Source organism: Petromyzon marinus, unplaced genomic scaffold, assembly GCF_048934315.1.
Source record: "Petromyzon marinus isolate PM22_M1 ecotype Great Lakes invasive population unplaced genomic scaffold, UKy_Petmar_22M1.pri1.0 PM_G_Scaffold_19, whole genome shotgun sequence".
Taxonomy (NCBI): Eukaryota; Metazoa; Chordata; class Hyperoartia; order Petromyzontiformes; family Petromyzontidae; genus Petromyzon; species Petromyzon marinus.
In genome coordinates, this window is record NW_027422750.1 from 975,036 (window position 1) to 990,861 (window position 15,826).

The following is a 15,826-nucleotide window of genomic DNA, read 5'->3' on the forward strand; positions in this document are numbered from 1 at the left end:
TCTTTAATCGATGTATTTGTTAACAACGCGCTTGCGTAATGGATTAATATTTTGTTGGGTTTGTTTTGTCCTCCCTCCTTTACCAGCCCAGCCAACTCACTCTTTCTCTCTTCCCTGATGTGGCAACTTCTCATTCATACAATTATACTTCCAAATGTGCATTTATTGTCTCCCGCTTTTTATTTTCATTTGTTCCAAATAAAGACCAATTACAGTTGAAAAAAAAGGAGCGAATGAAGGTGGCGAGGGAATGATGAGTAGAATGAAGAGTCTTGTGATGAGTAGTGGTGGTGGTGGTAGTGTGAGTAGTGGTGGTGGTAGTAGTGTGAGTAGTGGTGGTGGTGTGAGTAGTGGTGGTGGTGTGAGTAGCAGTGGTAGTGTGAGTAGTGGTGGTGGTAGTGTGATGAGTAGTAGTGGTGGTGGTAGTGTGATTAGTGGTGGTGGTAGTGTGAGTAGTGGTGGTGGTAGTGTGATTAGTAGTGGTGGTGGTAGTGTGATTAGTGGTGGTAGTGTGAGTAGTAGTAGTGTGAGTAGTAGTAGTATTAGTAGTGTGAGTAGTGGTAGTGTGATTAATAGTGGTGGTGGTGTGATTAGTAGTAGTGGTGGTGTGATTAGTAGTAGTGGAAGTGTGAGTAGTGGTGGTGTGATTAGTAGTAGTGGTGATGGTGTGAGTAGTAGTGGTGATGGTGTGATTAGTAGTGGTGGTGGTGTGAGTAGTAGTGGTGGTGGTGTGATTAGTAGTGGTGTGAGTAGTAGTGGTGGTAGTGTGAGTAGTAGTGGTGTGATTAGTAGTAGTGATGGTGGTGGTGGTGTGAGTAGTAGTGGTGGTAGTGTGAGTAGCAGTGGTGGTGGTAGTGTGAGTAGTAGTAGTAGTGGTGGTAGTAGTGTGAGTAGTAGTAGTGGTGGTAGTAGTGGTGGTACAAGTGGTAGTAGTAGTGGTGGTAGTAGTAGTGGTACTAGTGGTAGTAGTGGTGGTGGTAGTAGTGGTGATACTAGTGGTAGTAGTGGTGGTAGTGGTGGTGGTACTAGTAGTAGTAGTGGTACTAGCGGTAGTAGTGCTGGTAGTAGTGGTGGTAGTGGTGTGAGTAGTGGTGTGAGGCGGTCTGCGGTGATAGTCCACGGACTAAGAGATGGACCTGGCAACTACCAGACCCTGGCACGGAGGGTGAGGGAGGTGAGTGGTGGTGGTGAGTGTGGTGAGTGTGGGGTGAGGGTGGTGAGTGTGTGGTGAGTGGTGTGTGTGCTGTGTTTGGTGAGTGTGTGGTGTGTGCTGGGTTTATGGGTCTCTGTGTGATGAGTCTATGGGTCTCTGTGTGATGAGTCTATGGGTCTCTGTGTGATGAGTCTATGGGTCTCTGTGTGATGAGTCTATGGGTCTTCGTGTGACGATTCTATGGGTCTCTGTGTGATTATTCTATGGATCTTTGTGTGATGAATCTATGGCCTCTCAAGCTAATTAACATTGGGACTCACCCCTTACCAATATGGCCTCTCCAAGCTAATTAACATTGGGACTCACCCCTTACCAAGATGGCCTCTCCAAGCTAATTAACATTGGGACTCACCACTTACCAAGATGGCCTCTACAAACTCATTACATTGAGACTCACCCCTTACTAAGATGTCCTCTCCAAGCTAATTAACATTGGGACTCACTCAAATACCAAGATGGCCTCTACAAGCTAATTAACATTGGGAATCACCCCTTACCAAGATGGTCTCTACAAGCTAATTAACATTGGGACTCACCCCTTACTAAGATGGCCTCTCCAAGCTAATTAACATTTTGATTCACCAGGATGGCCTCTGCAAGGTAATTAACATTGGGACTCACCACTTACCAAGATGGCCTCTACAAACTCATTAACATTGGGACTCACCCCTTACCAAGATGGCCTCTCCAAACTAATTAACATTGTGATTCACCAGGATGGCCTCTGCAAGGTAAATAACATTGGGACTCACCACTTACCAAGATGGCCTCTACAAACTCATTAACATTGGGACTCACCCCTTACCAAGATGGCCTCTCCAAGCTAATTAACATTGTGATTCACCAGGATGGCCTCTGCAAGGTAAATAACATTGGGACTCACCACTTACCAAGATGGCCTCTACAAACTAATTAACATTGGGACTCACCCCTTACCAAGATGGCCTCTCCAACCTAATTCACATTGTGATTCACCAGGATGGCCTCTGCAAGGTAATTAACATTGGGACTCACCACTTACCAAGATGGCTTCGTGACGTTACACAGCCAGCAGCGGCACCTCCCCTACTACCTAGAATGACGCCACGGCCGTCCACACATTGAGTCGGGCTTAATGACGTCACGACTCTCCGAGCATTGAAACCTCCCCTACTAAACATGACGTCATGACCCCTGTCAATAAACATTGAGACTCCCTCTACTAAAGGCGACGTCATGACGCCCGTACATAAACATTGACCCCAACCCTTCCGAGCGCGGATTAATGACGTTATGCAATTACTATCGACACCCCACCCTCCGGCTCGAGTGATAATGACGTCATACAATGAACATCGACAGCCCCGCTCGAGTGTTAATGACGTCATGCAATTACTATCGACACCCCCCACTCGAGTGTTAATGACGTCATACAATGAACATCGACAGCCCCGCCCCCGCTCGAGTGTTAATGACGTCATACAATGAACATCGACAGCCCCGCCCCACCTGGAGTCGACTTCCGCAGTTTGTTCTTTGACAGCGGCCGCCTCGCTCCGCCTGGATAATTTATCTTTCATTCTTAGCGAGTCGACGAGGGAACGAAAGCAGGAGGGAAGGAGGGACAGGGGAAGGAGGAAGGGAGGGAACGAAAGAAGGAGGAACGAGGGAACGGAGGGGGAAGGAAGGAGGGAGGGGGAAGGAAACAAGGAGGAACATGGGAAGGAATGAAATGAGAGAACGTCAGGGGCCAGTGTGGTGGTGGTGGTGGCTGCGTTGTTGTTGTTGTTGCTTCCGTTCGTTCCTTCGCTCGCAGCGGTGGCGAGGGAAGGAGGAGGAGCGAATGAAGGAGGTGGTGAGGGAATGATGAGTAGAATGAAGAGTCTTGTGATGAGTAGTGGTGGTGGTGTGAGTAGTGGTGGTAGTAGTGGTAGTAGTAGTGGTAGTAGTAGTGGTGGTACTAGTGGTGGTAGTAGTGGTGTGAGTAGTGGTGTGAGGCGGCCTGTGGTGATAGTCCACGGACTGAGAGATGGACCTGGCAACTACCAGACCCTGGCACGGAGGGTGAGGGAGGTGAGTGGTGGTGGTGAGTGTGTGCTGTGTGTGGTGTGTGTGGTGACTGTGGTGAGTGAGTGGTGTGTGTGTGCTGGGTTTATGGGTCTCTGTGATGAGTCTATGGGTCTCTGTGTGGTGAGTTTATGGGTCTCTGTGATGAGTCTATGGGTCTCTGCGTGATGAGTCTATGGGTCTCTGCGTGATGAGTCTATGGGTCTCTGTGTGATGAGTCTATGGGTCTCTGTGTGATGAGTCTGTGGGTCTCTGTGTGATGAGTCTGTGGGTCTCTGTGTGACGAGTCTGTGGGTCTCTGTGTGATGAGTCTATGGGTCTCTGTGTGACGAGTCTGTGGGTCTCTGTGTGATGAGTCTATGGGTCTCTGTGTGGTGAGACTATGGGTCTCTATGTGGTGAGTCTATGTGTCTCTGTGTATGGTGAGTCTATGGGTCTCTGTGTGGTGAGTCTATGGGTCTCTGTGTGATGAGTCTATGGGTCTTTGTGTGGTGAGTCTATGTGTCTCTGTGTGGTGAGTCTGTGGGTCTCTATGTGGTGAGTCTATGTGTCTCTGTGTGTGGTGAGTCTATGGGTCTCTGTGTGGTGGGTTTATGGGTCTCTGTGATGAGTCTATGGGTCTCTGTGTGATGAGTCTATGGGTCTCTGTGTGGTGAGTCTATGGGTCTCTGTGTGGTGAGTCTATGGGTCTCTGTGTGGTGAGTCTGTGTGACGAGTCTGTGGTAGCAGCATCATCATCAGTCATAGTAGTATCCACACTCTTCTTTCGGTCAAGTAATCACGTGGTAGGCAGAAACATAACAGATCACGTGACTTTTCGATCGCAACACAACAAACAATCGTCATCAGGTGGGACAGCCACAGCGAGACACACCAGCCGAGGGCTCCTACTCTAGAACTTGGTCCCACGGCAGATCTCTCGCCCACTACTTCAGCACTTTGTTTCTCGCTGTCGTTGTCCCACCTGATGACGATTGCTTGTTGTGTTGCGATCGAAACGTCACGTGATCTGTTATGTTTCTACCTACCACGTGACGACTTTACCGACAGAACCAAAGAGTGTGGATTCCTGCAGTCACGAAAGCTTGAAATTAAAATAGTAGCATAATCAGTAGTAGTATCATCATCATTATCAGTAGTATCATCATTAGTAGTAGTGTCATCATTATCAGTAGTAGCATAATCAGTAGTAGTATCATCATCATCAGTAGTATCATCATCAGTAGTAGTATCATCATTATCAGTAGTAGCATAATCAGTAGTAGTATCATCATTACCAGTAGTATCATCATTAGTAGTAGTATCATCATTATCAGTAGTAGCATAATCAGTAGTAGTATCATCATTATCAGTAGTATCATCATTAGGGGAGGTCCCTAGCACATCCACAGGCTACCCTAGCCTGGTGCCAATTTCCCCCTACCCTGGGTCCCATCGCTCCCCCAGGGGAAGGGTACTGGGGAGGTCCTAAGCACACCCACAGGCTACCCTAGCCTCGTGCTAATTTCCCCCTACCTTGGGTCCCAACTTCCAACTTCACACGTTCCTGGCTCCCTACAACGACCTCGGACACGTCATGGGTCCCAACCTAAATATCCCAGGGGGACATGTTACCGTCCCGCCCCCTGTCCATGACGTCACCATACGTGACGTCATCGTACCGGGGGGCGAGCGTGACATGACATCACTAACTACTACTCTACATCACACCCCCCCGTGAAAAAAAATCAGCCGATCCGGCTGCAACCATTACGAAAATGGAGCCCCGGCAACCCGGATAGATGGACATTAACGTGACAACAATGGTAACCGACACGCAAGAACGGGCAGACACGCATCAATCAGAAAACCGCGGAGTCTTAGAGCGTGTCCGTGTGGCCGGTCCATCTGCATGGCTCAAGTCCAACTTCGGAGAACAACAGGTAGAGCAGGAGTGACGAACAGGCGCTCCACTCCCCCTTCAAGTCCACATCCGGTCAGCACGACCGGTGACTCCAAGCGTGGCAGGCGCCGGAAATCTGTGACGAAAAGGAGAACCCAACCTCCTGAGGCACAGCACCATAAAACACGCCTCAGCATGTCGGACACGACAGCCACCCGGCCCCAGGTTAGTGGAGATGATTGTATACCGCCTGGCGGGAGAAAAGAAAACAAAAATATACAGATTCCGACGCGTTGGATGCACAACCAACACCGGCAATCGAACCAAAATCACACAATCACCCCTTGGACGGCAGGGTCCCACACCACCCTGCCACCGTCCCATCCGTCAGGTGGTGAGAAGGCGAAGACCAACATGTCTAGCACCCATCTAGACACACCAATTAATATTCCGGACGTCTGTTTACGTCCTGGGTCGAGAAGTCGTACTTCAGGGTCGACCCATGTACCGGGCAAAGAAGTCGCACTTCAGGGTTGCTCCAGTAGCTACATTTTAAAATATATATATATAAAATCGACATGACACAAAAAAAATATGCTTGCTCTTCCCCAGAAATGGCAGCTGCACGCGCGAACCGCATCTCCAAGGCTACCCGTGCTCGTTAAAAATGGCGGCCGCACACGCGAACTGCCTTTCCGTGGTTTCCCGCGCTTGCGTCCCAGCAGCCCTCACTGAGGACCACCACAGACATTACATGTCACCTGTTAGCACCCCTTGCCTTTCCGACGTGGCGTCTCCATCCTAAAACCGCGCGCGTCGGCCATATCGGAGGGAATACCACGTCACCACCCCACCACCTTTCCGACGCGGTGTTACATTGGAACAGTTTCACGCGTCGGCCGTATCGGGGGGGAATACCACGTCACCACCCCACCGCCTTTCCGACGCGGTGTTACATTGGAACAGTTTCACGCGTCGGCCGTATCGGGGGGAATTTTAAAGCGCGTCTCTCACCAAGCTCGCATTTCAGCGTTCGGCTGTACAAAATCGAGACAGAGAGGACACATCGATCACTCTCTACAAGACTCGCATTGCAGCATTCGGCTGTACACTATTGAGCGAAGAGAGCAATACCATCTGGAGGCAATCCACAGCCCAACGCACCCCTGATCCACACAGAACCCAAGGGGCACCCTCAAACCCACCAGCGAGTTCGAACCACACCGGTCATGTCATTCAAAAATCCCACACAACCGCAACCATGGGATTTCCACGAGGCTTCGGCACCCAACTCAAGAACTACGCAACACTCAGTCATTCCACCCACAATCGCAATTTCACAACATCTCAACGCATACAATTTTTTTTTAGGATCCCCCCATGAATCGATCCAATGCTGAATGGTCCAAATAATCGACGATGTGGTGCAATGCGGTACATGCAGTATATGCAGTATACGCAGTCCGTACATTGTCAATCATTTGGAGCAATGCTCCATCCAGTCTGCACATAGCAACACACACAAGCAATACTCCAGACAATCCGTACATAGTATATAATCACAAGCAAGTATCCAACAGTCCATACACTGTTAACACTCTTGAGCAAGGATCCATACAGTCTACACATTGACAACAATCACGAACAAAGCTCCATACGGTCTGTACCTTGGCAACAATGACGATCAAAGTTTCTCACAGTCACACATGAACAATCAGTCATCTCAGTCAGTAGACCCATGGCATCTTATCATCAATTTATTTTTAAAAATGCATTTTTATTTATTTGTATTTTTTAAAATCTTTTATTTTGTTTATTTTTTGTTTTCTATCTACGTGACTTTACCGAAAGAACCAGGAATATGGTAGCGCATTCTCTATTTGTTGCAGAGATTCAAAGTTCAAATCCGACAGGCACACCTGGCCACCCCAGTAACATTCGCCACAATATGCGCTTGTTCTGTTTCACGGCTGATGTAAAACAGAGTACTGTGTCACTCACAACGCACAGGTCATTGCATACTGGTGTCACGGTCAAAATTGTGGTAATTCCAGACATTATCCAGAAACTCTACAACGGAAATGTTTGGCCACGTACGGTTTGAAAGAAGTGTTAGTCAAACAGAATGTGTATTTGCGTGCGCGTGTTTAAACGTATCTTTGTACGAGCGGTAGGGCAGCGGTTAGCGCTACGCTACGAACCCGGAGACCCGGGACCGTTTCCCGCTCACGGCCAACACCGCCAGTGACGATTATCTGAACCGGTCCTGGGCCTTCCCTAGGTCGACTCAGCCTAAAAATGAGTACCCAGTGTGATGCGAGCATCGCCACTCGGGATACAAAGGCGGCCGGGCGCGGTGCTGGCTACCCACCCCCCTCATGTGCCGTGCCAGCCTTCATAGGTGCTCGCTAACAGCACTTGCCCCTAGAGTCTGTTAATGCTCTACCGGGGATCTTTGTTCTTGTCGTTGTGTACGAGTGGGGAGCGGTAATTTAGTGGCTATCGCACTGCACTCCGTAACCCGGTGACCCAAATTGGATTCCTGCTCATGACACACAACAGTGGCAGATATTTAAACCAGTCCTGGGTTTTCCCTACATCGATGTAGTCGTGAATGACTTCCTAGTGTGGTGTGTAAATATCAGGGGAGACAAAGGCGGCCCGGTGAGGTGTTGGCCACCCTCCCCCTCGAGTGCCGTGCGTGCCGGCGTTTATAGGAGCTCACCAACAGCACTTGCCCCAGCAGTCTGTTGAAGGCTGTACGGGGGATCTTTGTGTGTGTGTGTGCTATAAGATCAGGCAATATGACTGGCAGAGAAAATTGCTTGAGATTATTTTAAAAGCATGGGTTTAGAAAAGTGAACAAAGCATGTCTCTATTATGTGCATTACCATTGAAGGGTGCATTGGGTTCAAAGCCATCCGCATAGCCTCAAATCTGCATTCATGCCAATGTCTCTTTATCTGGTAAGATCAAAGTATTACAGGTCCTCTCACACGCTAACCCTGATGTCAGTGCACGATCTCTGTATGTTTTTTTATTGTCCTTAACTCAAATCAAACAATATGCAGTTAAGGTCAAATAAGACATTCCTTTTTAACGCTTTCCAACCAAGGTTGAGATGTTAATGCATTAGCTCTGTTCGTTCATATCTGCCCATCTGTCTGTAGCATGGCATTTCGATAACCCTCTTAAAGATGTATGGACTGATGCTGTACAGAAGGATGTGGAGCTGAGTGGACTTGCCGATGACCGGTACCAGCTGTGTCAAGATCGGCCTCTGTGGAGGAGGCTCGTGAAGCACGCTGCTGGGCAGTTGGAGGCAGTCGCCCTCCAGTAACAACGGAGGGCGGATGAGCGACGCTCACGACAACGAGCGGAGCGTCTACCACACCAAGTCGGTGCAGTGGTGCCTCTGTCAGTCATCTTATTGAGCACATGGCAACTTGGATCTGTCCTGTGAGCTAGCAGAGAGCCTTCGACACATCACGTGGCCTCAACACGTAAGACAAAACTACAATTCGTGTTGTAGAGAATGTACCTGTTCCTATACGTGTAACTTTTAAGTGGTATGCCTTGTAACTGATGGATGATCCGAGTGTGCTACCTATTTCAAAGACAATGAGTTGCTCCAGAGGCTTCGTGGAACACAAAAACACCGTTTGACCTGTATCACAAGAACAACGGGTCTCACCTGAGTTCTCTGTACAGGTTACTTTCAAACACACACACACTTTGTCCTAACATCACTTATTCAATGTTTGACCCTTACAGATCAAATGTTACAAGTATGCACAAAACCAGACAAGTATTCATTCTAAATTATTGACAGGCATATTAACAAAATTGGATTACTGCAGTGAAATATACTGCATCACGTTACATCGTATTAACAAGAAGCTTTTAAAAAAGTTGCAGTCTGCTTCACAGTGTCATTCAAAACGAGTAGGCCATTGCATGCTGGCGTCTGAGTGAAAATGTAGCAAATTCTAAACATTACCTACAAACTACACAACTGAGATGACACGTCAATCATCGCCCCCTACTGACAGCCTCTTGTCCACATGCAGGCCGGTGCAGGGCCACCACCTTGTGCCACACAGGGGCAGCTGCTACTTGGGGATGCTCTTCGAGCGTTTGAGATGAGATACAAAACACCGAGTTGCTGATGCGATTAAACAAGCACCATGTAAAAGCAATTATTATAACAGTGAATGCTTGGGAGCTTATTCGCTCTTGCTCCTGGTTAGAGATCTACCCAATCCACGGGCCCACAAAGACTGGCCGCTCTTACTCTGCAGGATGAACCTAGAAACTGATGTTCAACTTCACGTTCTTGTCATTAAAGGCCTGTGACAAAGGTGTATCTATTGTAGCGACATCGTCTCTCTCCTACACATCTACCGGGTCTCCACTTGACTTTGCATTGTCTAGGAGCAAGTCCACCCACACCTCCACTTCCACAAACTGCTGGGAGTTGCCTCACTCTGACTCAGTCAGAATTCTCCTCCTGCTTCACGATGTGAAGGTCCCATTTTGGAGTTGAATCTTCATCTTCACATTTTACCTTCACTTCATCGCTCATCACTTCTTCACATTTCACCTTCACCTCTTCATATTTCACCTCGATACCTTTAAAAGTGTCCAAGCTGGGATTTTCTTCCGGTTCTTGTTTCATGAGGGATGGGCTCATTGCGGCACTTTGACTTTCACAAGCTGATTTCAGACTCCGACTCCGCTCCTTGTGGATCTTCCGATGCTTTTGTGTTCTCTGGTGTTTTCGAAGATTTGATGAATCTGCAAACGGCTTCCTGCACAGAGTGCACCTGAAGGGTTTCTCTCCTGTGTGTGTTCTCTGGTGTTTTACAAGATCAGATGAATGTGCAAACGCCTTCACGCACACACTGACTTGAAGGGTTTCTCTCCCGTGTGTGTTCTCTGGTGTGTTACAAGATTACATGACTGTGTAAACGCCATCCCGCACATCGTGCACCTGAAGGGTTTCTCTCCCGTGTGTGTTCTCTGGTGTGTTACAAGATTACATGAATATGAAAATGTCTTCCCACATACACTGCACTTGAAGGGTTTCTCTCCCGTGTGTGTTCTCTGGTGTACTTTAAGATGTGGTGACTGTGCAAACGCCTTCCCGCACACAGTGCACTTGAAGGGTTTCTCTCCCGTGTGCGATCTCTGGTGTGTTTTAAGAGATGAATCTGAAAATGTCTTCCCACACACACTGCACCTGAAGGGTTTCTCTCCTGTGTGTGTTCTCTGGTGTGTTTTAAGAGTAGATGACCATGAAAATGCCTTCCCACACACAGTGCACTTGAAGGGTTTCTCTCCTGTGTGTGTTCTCTGGTGGGTCTCAAGAACTGATGACCATGCAAATGCCTTCCCACACACAGTACATTTGAAGGGTTTCTCTCCTGTGTGAGTTCTCTGGTGCCGTGTTAAGTTTCCAGTCCGGTCCGTGCTGTATGCACGCTGGTCGCATTGTTGACTTGTCGTACCGAGCTGCTGCCTTTGCTCCATGAAAACAATTCTGCTTAGGAAGCGTCAGAGGAAGTGTCAGCTGCAGACAGAAAATAAGAATATCCACGCCGTTTACAAGTCAGTTTCGAGGCACAGAGGAATGCATATATACACAGTGACTTACACGTCTATACTTATTACTATATTCATGATGTAGTGAAAACGTTTCCCAAATTCATCACAATGAGCGGGGAAATGTCATAAATATGCCTGGAAGCCCTCATATCTGCAAAATGAATGTTAACCCAAAACTCCGAGCACACAATTTCGGCTGTCTGACTACAAAGGAATATTTATGAAAGCTAAATTCGGCTGACATAGCAAAGGGTGTTGAAAACAATACTATTTCTGTTGTGCAGAAATGCAATAATTAACGTTCAATTGCAACTCAGGTGTGAATTCAGGCTCATATGTCCTTGAATGCTGGGGATGAACAGTTCCGACTTCAGCTGCATGTGTGTGCTGTGTTCACCTCCTGTTTCCATTCTTATAAAGAGTTCCAGAGGAAAACAAAAATAAACGATTGTTTTGATATAACCTCCGTGTTCAATAGAGTTAATAGACGTTACTGCAAACACAAACTTGACACTGTCACACTGCCATGAGTAAACAGGTGGCGGTGTGACCAGCACCATGCCTGGCCACCTTCATCTGCTCAGCATTAATTCTTCCTCACTCCACCAAGTAATGAATCGAGGATCAATCAACATAGCCGAGGCTATCCGTGTCTCTGTCTCTCTCTCTCCCCGTGGTGAAGGTGTTCCCCTCCACACATTCAGAGTCAACAGCGGCACGCGCTTAGCGTCTTTGACCGATAGACATTGACGCACGTATTGTTGGTTCTTACAGTGAAGTCACGTAGATAGAAAATAAAAATAACAGATTAAATTTAATAAGATAAAGACCACTTGTGTTGCGATCGAAACGTCGTGGGTTTATTACTTTATTTTCAATGTTTTCTTTTTCATTTAATTTTATTATTTTTATTTTATTTTCTATCTACGTGACTTTACCGAAAGAACCAAGAATATTAATTCCTGCAGTCACCAAAGTTTTAAGTCAAAACATTCACACACGTTGACAAAGCCTCACCTTGTGTTGTTGTGGGCAGGTCGCTTCTGATAACAAGAGCGGTATAACAGCTCAAGCGGGCTTGGCCTGCTAACAAAAGAACGAAAATAAAAACTGCGTGAATATTTACAATAAAACAAAGTTACAAAGTGGCGAGCCGGGTGAAGACAAATTAAACCTAAGCGAGATAATTAAAGTGAATGCAATCAGGCGAGGGCAGGAGGCAAGGCCCCGCGTGGCTAGGCCCCGCGTTGTAAAGTTCCAACCTGGACATCGATTCCCATGCTCGCTGCTACTCAACTGACATCCCTGAGAGAGAGAGGCTCTACCTTGGTAAACAACAACAACAACCACCACCACAACGATGAGAATTTCTCACCTCGGATTTCAGTGCAAGCGCGCACACGGCAGCTTCCTGTTGCCTCGCGACAGCAGGAAGTAGTATGACGTCACTTCCCTCCCACGAGCGACTCTTTAACTGAATAAATTATGTTAATGAGGCCGGCCCCTATGTCGAGGGATGGGGGCGTGGGCGCAGAACCCGTCGCAATAAACTCGCAACGGCTTTAACGGACATATTATGTTAATGAGCCACCAGTCACTGGGCGTAGCTTTGCCCAAATAAGGATTGGCACTGGAACGATATCGGCAGTGACCCAAGCGGAGGTGACATCATGTGCAAGAGCGCGGTGGACGGGGGAGGGGTGAATACGTTGGTGACATGATGTCACTTGCGAGGTACACCTCCCCCTGGCGTTTCACGCCGATGAGGTATTGCAGAGTTGTGACGTCACAGAGTTGGAGTTTAAGTTGATTTAGATTCATTTTCCTTTGCTCCCTCCCTTGGGTGTGTGAGCTCAGCAACAACGTGGACATTATTGTGTATACACTGTGTGTGTGTACACTGTGTGTGTGTACACTATGTGTATACACTGTGTCACTGTGTGTCGCTGTGTGTCACTGTGTGTCACTGGGTGCGTCACTGTGTGTCACTGTGTGTGTGTCACTATGTCACTGTGTGTGTACACTGTGTGTATACACTGTGTGTACCCTGTGTGTGTACACTGTGTATACACTGTATGTACACCGTGTGTACACTGTGTGTGTACACTGTGTATACCCTGTGTGTGGACACTGTGTGTGTGTACACTGTGTATACACTGTGTGTGTGTACACTGTGTGTGTGTACACTGTGTGTTTACAGTGTATGTGTACACTGTGTGTGTACACTGTGTGTATAAACTCTGTGCCACTGCGTGTGTGTACACTGTGTGTATATATACACTGTGTGTGTACCCTGTGTGTGTACACTGTGTGTATACACTGTATGTACACTGTGTGTGTACACTGTGTATACCCTGTGTGTGTACACTGTGTATACACTGTGTGTGTGTGTACACTATGTGTATACACTGTGTGTACACTGTGTGTGTACACTGTGTGTGTGTACACTATGTGTATACACTGTGTGTGTACACTGTGTGTGTGTACACTGTGTGTATAAACTGTGTGTCCACTGTGTGTGTACGCTGTGTATACACTGTGTGTGTACATTGTGTGTGTACACTGTGTGTGTACACTGTGTGTGTGTACACTGTGTGTACACTGTGTGTGTGTACACTGTGTGTACACTGTGTCGCTGTGTGTGTCACTGTGTGTGTGTCACTGTGTCACTGTGTGTGTCACTGTGTGTGTGTCACTGTGTCAGTGTCACTGTGTGTGTGTCACTGTGCCTGGCACAAGCGTCGTGGTGACGTCACCACCACTTAGTTGCGAATGGCGATTGTTGTTGTGTCACTGTGTCACTGTGCGTCTGTCACTGTGTGTGTGTCAGTGTGTGTACACTGTGTGTGTACACTGTGTGTGTATGTGTACACTATGTGTGTACACTGTGTGTGTACACTGTGTGTGTGTACACTATGTGTATACACTGTGTGTACACTGTGTGTGTACAGTGGGTGTGTGTAAACTATGTGTATACACTGTGTGTGTGTACACTGTGTGTGTACACTGTGTGTGTACATTGTGTGTACAGTTTGTGTATACTGTGTGTATACTGTGTGTGCATAGTGTCTGTGTACACTGTGTATACACTGTGTGTGTACAGTGTGTGTGTACACTGTTTGTGTGTACACTGTGTATGTACTCTGTGTGTGTACACTGTGTCTACACTGTGTGTGTACACTGTGTATACACTGTGTGTATACACTGTGTGTGTGTACACTGTGTATAAACTGCGTGTGTACACTGTGTGTGTACACTGTTTGTGTCCGCATTGAACCGAACCCCCGGCAAGGCCATCTACTTAATGACGAGAGAAAATTCACACGAAATGTCCTTTTCAATGAAGTCTTCCAGATGTAAATTGATACAAGCTTTTAATGAAGAAATAAAATCATCTAATTCAAAACACAACACAATTCAAAGATGTTTCATTTTAAAACTTCAAAAGGGAGCATGGGGTGCTTGCGTGAATGCGTCCTTCATGTGCAAATGTTGTGACTTTCCTGGCCTGAATGCCGTCAATGTGTTGGACCCTTATTGGTGCACAGCGTCTCAACAACAGCAGTGGGGTTTGCTTCAACCGATGGTTACGAACATCCAGACGAGAATCAGCAAGGTGCATTTCTAGTCCCAATTAGACAAAATCTACGTCAACACGTAAGACAAAACTATAATTCGTGTTGTAGAGAATGTACCTCCTCCTATACGTGTAACTTTCAAGTGGTATGCCTTGTAACTGATGAATGATCCGAGCGTGCTCCCTATTTCAAAGACGATGAGTTGCTTCAGAGGCAGATGCTTCGTGAAACACAAAAGTACCCTTTGACCTGTATCACAAGAACAACGGGTCTCACCTGAGTTCTCTGTACAGGTTACTTCCAATCACACACACACTTTGTCCTAACATCACTTATTCAATGTTTGACCCTCAGACAAAATGTTACATGTACGCGCACAATCAGACAAGTATTCATTCTAAATCATTGACGGCCATATTAACAACATTGAATTACTGCAGCGAAATTGACTGCATCACGTTACATCGTATTAACAAGAAGTTATTTTACAAATACGCACCGTCTGCTTAACAGTGTATGTACAACGTACTATTGTTGCGTCATTCAAAACGAGTAGGCCGTTGCATGCTGGCGTCTGGGTCAAAATGTATCAAATTTTAAACATTACGCTACAAATAGATCACGGCGTTTCGATGGCAACACAAGCAATCGTCATCAGGTGGGACAAGCACAGCAGCAACAAGAAACTGCTGGAGTAGGCGCCTACTACTTCAGCAGTTTCTCTTGCTGTGGTTGTCCCACCTGATGACGATTGCTTGTGTTGTGATCTAAATGCCGTAATCTGTTATGTTTCTACTACGTGGTGACTTTACTGAAAGAATTCAAGAGTGTGGATTCCTGCAGTCACGAAAGCTTCGAATCAAGATTGCCTACAAACTACACAACTGAGATGACGCATCAATCATCGCCCCCTACTGACAGGCTCTTGTCCACATGCAGGCCGGTGCAGGGCCACCACCTTGTGCCACACAGGGGCAGCTGCTACTTGGGGATGTTTCAGACGAGGTACGACACAAAACTCTTGAGTTGCTGAGGCGGTTAAGAAAGCACCGTGTAAATGCAATTATTATAACATAGTGAATGCTTGGGGGCTTATTGTCTCTCGCTCCTGGTTAAAGATCTACCCAACCCACAGGTCCACAAAGACTGGCCGCTCTTACCCTGCAGGTTGAACCAAGGAACTGAGTGTCCAACTTCACGTTCTTGTCATTAAAGGCCTGTGACAAAGGTGCATCTATTGGAGCGACATTGTCTCAAGCTTACACATCTACCGGGTCTCCACTTGACTTTGTATTGTCTCGGAGGAAGTCCACCCACACCTCCACTTCCACAAACTGCTGGGAGTTGCCTCGCTCTGCCTCACAGTCAGAATTCTCCTCCTGCTTCACGTTGCCTCCATCGATGTGAAGGTCCCATTTTGGATTTGAATCATCTTCACATTTCACCTTCACTTCTTCACTCTTCACCATCACTTCTTCACATTTCACCTTCACTTCTTCA